Here is a 5,350-nt window from a genome sequence, read left to right as displayed (position 1 = left end):
ACTCAGGCTGAAATGAAGAAGGAAGTGAAACACTCAGTAAGCCAATTAAATATGACAGGAGAAAGCCTCACCAATAGGATGAATGAAATGGAAAACAATGCCAAGACTGGAAGATGAAGTGGATAAATTAGACCACTCAAGCAAAGATTATGAAAAACTTAAGAAAACACAAGAATAGAATATACAGGAATTGTGTGACACCATAAAAAGACCAAACTTACAAATCATAGGCATACAGGAAGGAGAAGAATCTTAAGATAATGGTATGCACCAGATCTTCAACAGGATTGTAGAAGAAAATTTCCCAAAATTAAAGAAAGACATGCCCATACAAATACAAGAAGCATATAGAACATCAAATAGACAGGACCAGAAAAGAACCTCTCCAAGGCACATCATAGTAAAAACATTAATTGTTCAGAACAAAGAGAGAATGAATGCAAAGAACAAAGAGAGAATACTGAAAGCTGCAAAAGAAAACCAAGTCACATATAAATGAAAACCCACCAGAATTACAGCTGAGTTTTCAGTGCAGAAGACCCTGGACCAAACTATTCCCAGTTCTAAATGACCACAGACATGAACTCAGATTACTTTCCCTAGCCAAAATGTCTATTGTAGTTGAAGGGGAAAGAAAAATCTTCCATGACATAAATAGGCTGAAAGAATTCATATCCACAAAACCAGCCCTTCAGAGAGTTCTTGAAACAACACAAAGAGCTGAAGAAAGGAATGGCTATACCCAAGAGGTTATGGAAGGAAACTCAATGAAGGTATAAGTGCGGAAATGCACAGCTATACCAAGAATGTGAACAGAAATGAAAATGACAGGATTCAAAACACATTTTTCATTAATAACTTTAAATAACAATGGACTGAACTCCCCAGTCAAAAGATATAGACTAGTTGAATGGATTAAGAAACAAACCCCATCTTTTTGTTGTCTGCAAGAAACTCATCTCACTTTCAAGTGACAGGCACTTTCAAGGACAGGCACTACCTTAAGGTGAAAGGATGGAAACAAATATACCAAGTGAATGGTACTAAGAAAAAAATCAGGCGTTGCATTCTAATATCTGATAAAATACACTTTAAACTAAAACTAGACAGAAGAGATAAAGAGGGCCAATTCATTCTGATCAGAAGAACAATAGACCAAGAAGATATTACATCGTGAATATATTAGGTCAACAGGCCAGAGACTTAACAGAGAATCATCTGAATTAAACAAAACCATATATCAAATGGACTTAACAGATATTTACCGAGTATTCCACCCAAACACCAAAGGACATACTTTCTACTCAGCACCCCATGGAACTTTCTCCAAAATCGACCATATACTGGGGCACAAAACAAAGCTCAGCAAATACAAAAAGATTGAAATAATTCCATGTGTTCTATCAGACCACAGTGCAATAAAGCTTACAATCAACACCGGAAGAAGCCAAAATCACCACACAAACACATGGAGATTAAACAACACACTCCTGAATGATGAATGGAAGTATTCTTGGAACTAAATGAAAAGGACAATACAACACAACAAAACCTCTAGAACTTGTTGAAAGCAGTCCTTAGAGGGAAGTTTATAACTCTAAGTGCCTACATTTAAAAATCGGAAAGAACACAAATAAATGACTTAACACTGCAACTCAACACACTTGAAAAGCAACAACAAATGAAACCCAAACCCAGCAGACAAGAAGAAATAAAAATCAGAGCAGAAATTAATGAAACAGACACAAAGAAAACAATACAAAGAATCAACAATTCCAAGAGCTGGTTCTTTGAGAAGATAAACAAGATTGACAGACCACTAGCCCAATTAACCAAAAGAAAGAAAGAGCACCTCCAAATCAACAAAATCAGAGATGAAAAGGGAAACATCACAACAGACACCAGAAAGATCCAGAACATTATAAGGAACTACTTTAAAACCTACATGCTACTAAATTTGAATACCTAAAAGAAGTGGATGGGTATCTAAAAGCATGGGAACCACCAAAACTAAACCAAGAAGAGATCAACAGCTTAAACAGACCCACAACACCTAAGGAATTGAAATTTAAAAACCTATATGCTACTAAATTTGAAAACCTACAAGAAATGGACAGATATCTAAAGGCATGGGAACCACCAAAGTTAAACAAAGAAGAGATCAACAGTTTAAACAGACCCATAATATATAAGGAATTGAAACAGTAATACAAAACCTCCCAACTAAAAAAGCCCAGGACCAGAGGGATTTACAGCAGAATTCTACCAGATATTTAATGAGGATCTACATGTAATACTACTTAATTTATTCAAAAGATAGAAATGGAAGGAGAACTTCCAAATTCCTTCTATGAAGCCAGCATCACTCTAATACCAAAACCAGGTAAAGATACAACCAAAAAAGAAAACTATAGACCCATATCCTTAATGAACATAGATGCAAAAATTCTCAACAAAATACTTGCAAACTGTGTACAGACACACATCAAAAAGATCCACCATGATCAAGTCGGCTTTATTCCAAAGATGCAGAGATGTTCAATATACATAAATCAATAATCTTCATAAATCATGTAAATCGACTCAAAGACAAGAACCACATGGTCATCTCAGTAGATGCAGAGAAGGCCTTTGACAAAATTCAACATGCTTTTATGTTCAAAGTCCTAGAGGGAATTGGACTGGAGGGAACATACCTCAACATAGTTAAAGCCATATACAACAAATCCACAGCCAACATCATTCTAAATGGAGAAAAAACTGGAAGCATTCCCATTGAAATCAGGAACCAGACAAGGCTGTCCACTATCTCTACTCCTCTTTAACATAGTGCTTGAAACTGTTGCAAGAGCTAGAAGGAAATTAAAGGAGTAATAATTGGAAGAGATCAAATTATCCCTTTTTGCAGATGATATGATATTGTATCTAAGAGATGCCAAAAATTCTACCAGAAAACTCCTAGAAATTATTAACACATTCAGTAAAGTGGCAGGTTACAAAATTAATCTACAAAAGTCTGTAGCCTTTATATACACCAATAACAAACAATCAGAGAAAGAGTACATGGAAAAACTCCCCTTCACAATAACTCCCCCCACCCCCAAAATCTCTGAATAAACCTGACCAAAAAATTTAAATCTTTGAAGAAAGAGATTGAGGAAGACACCAGAAGATGTAAGGACCTCCCATGCTCATGGATTGGAAGAATTAATATTGTGAAAATGACCATCCTACCAAAAGCCATTTATAGAGTCAATGCAATGCCAATCAAAATCCCCATGACATTCTTCACAGAATTGGAAAAAAACATCCTGCAGTTCAAATGGAAGCACAAAAGACCTTGGATAGCTAAAGCAACCCTGAGCATTAAGATCAATGCTGGGAGGATTACTATACCAAATTAAAAAATATATATTTTATTTGTTATTTTTATTTTATGTGTATGCATGTATTGCCTGAATGCAGTTAAGTGTACCCAGGTCTTCTGCAAGAACTGCCAGTGTTCTTAACCACTGAGCCATCTCTCCAGATTTTAAACTGTGTTACAGAGCTATACTCATAAAAACAACATGGTACTGGCACAAAATAGATCTATAGCTCAACGGAACAAAATTGAAGACCCAAATATGAGTACATGCAATTTCAGCCACATGATATTTGACAAAGGGCCAGAACATTTACTGGAGGAAAGACAGAATGTTCGGTAAATGGTGCTGGCAAAACTGGATCTCCACCTGTAGAAGAATGAAACTAAACTCCTATCTTTCACCTTGCACAAAAGTCAACTTCAAATGGATCAAAGACCTCAATGTGAAGCCTGAAACTGTGCAATAACCTACAAGATATAGGTGTAGGAAAGGATTTTCTAAACTGGACATCAATTGCTCAGGAAACAAGGTCAAGTATCTATAAATGGGACCTCATTAAGCTAAAAAGCTTCTGTACATCAAAGGAAGCAACCAAGGAAGTGAAAAGAAAACCCACAGAATGGGAGAAAATCTTCACCAGCAACACATCCAACAAAGGTTTAACACCCAGAATATATAACGAACTCAAAAAACAAAGAAACAAGAAAGGAAGTAACCCAATTAAACGATGGGCTAAGGAGATAAACAGAGAGTTTTCAAAAGAAGAAATAAAGATGGCTAAGAATCATCTTAAAAGGTGTTCAACATCATTAGTAATTAGGGGAATGCATATTAAAACCACTTTAGGATTTCATCTTACCCCAGTCAGACTGGCTAAGATCAAGAGAACAAATGATACCAAATGTTGGAGAGGATGTAAGGAAAGGGGAATGCTCATCCACTGATGGTGGGACTGTAAACTTGTACAACCCCTATGGAAAGCAGTTTGGAGAGCTCTTTAAAAACTACAAATGAGGGCTGGAGAGATGGCTCAGCAGTTAAAGAGAATGATTGTTCTTGCAGAAGACCCAGGTTTGAATCCCAGCATCCACATGGTAGCTAACAACTGTCTGTAACTCCAGTTCCAGGGGATCTGACAGTCTCTTCTGTTCTCCACGGGCACTGCACAACATGGATGCTGTTATAGGTCAAGTTTGCAAAAAATCACCAGTACTACTTTAAGAAAAGTGGCAAGGTAAATGTTTATTATTTCAACCGGCCAGGCTGTCTTTCTTGGGAGTAGATGCAGCCCTGATCATTGTTGGGTCAGAGTTTTTATAGGATTACAGAAATATTATTCAAACAGGACACTTGTGAACCAATCAAGTTTGTACAACATAGCAGAACTTTGAGTCTATTAATCAACAACAAGTCATTATACAGACAAGTGATACAGTCGTATAACTTGGCAATCAACTTTGTAATTTTAAAATTAGTTAACTGTCTAGCCATAGCAAGTATAGTAAGAAAGCTGAAATCAGCAGTTACCAGGTGGTCGTACAATAACAGGGTGGTCTTATACTTTGTGTCAAGGTGACCTAAAATAGCAAGTGAGTCACAGAAGCACAAACAAGCAGTTAGCCTGAGGTATAATGCCTGAGATTAGCACGTTCCACTGGTTTGTGGCTGAGCTATCTCTTAGAACACAGGCTGTTTTTTCTTTTTAAATATTTCCCATAAGTGAAAAGAGGTTACTGTTTAAATAGCTATTCTGAGCAAGATGGAGTAACTTAGGATAAGTTGCTAGTATAGTTCAGGTGCACTTACCTACATGCAGGCAATACACACATACACATAAAATCAAAATAATAATAAATAAAATATTTTTTTAAAAAATACAAATGAACCTACCATTTGACCCAGTTATACCACTCCTTGGCATATACCCAAAGAACTCATCCTATGCAGAGACACTTGTACATCCATGTTTGTTGCTGCTCTTT

This window comes from Nannospalax galili, unplaced genomic scaffold (assembly GCF_000622305.1).
Source record: "Nannospalax galili isolate Female #2095 unplaced genomic scaffold, S.galili_v1.0 scaffold451, whole genome shotgun sequence".
NCBI lineage: Eukaryota > Metazoa > Chordata > Mammalia > Rodentia > Spalacidae > Nannospalax > Nannospalax galili.
The sequence above is the reverse complement of the archived record's forward strand: the minus strand, read 5'-3'. Positions refer to the sequence as shown.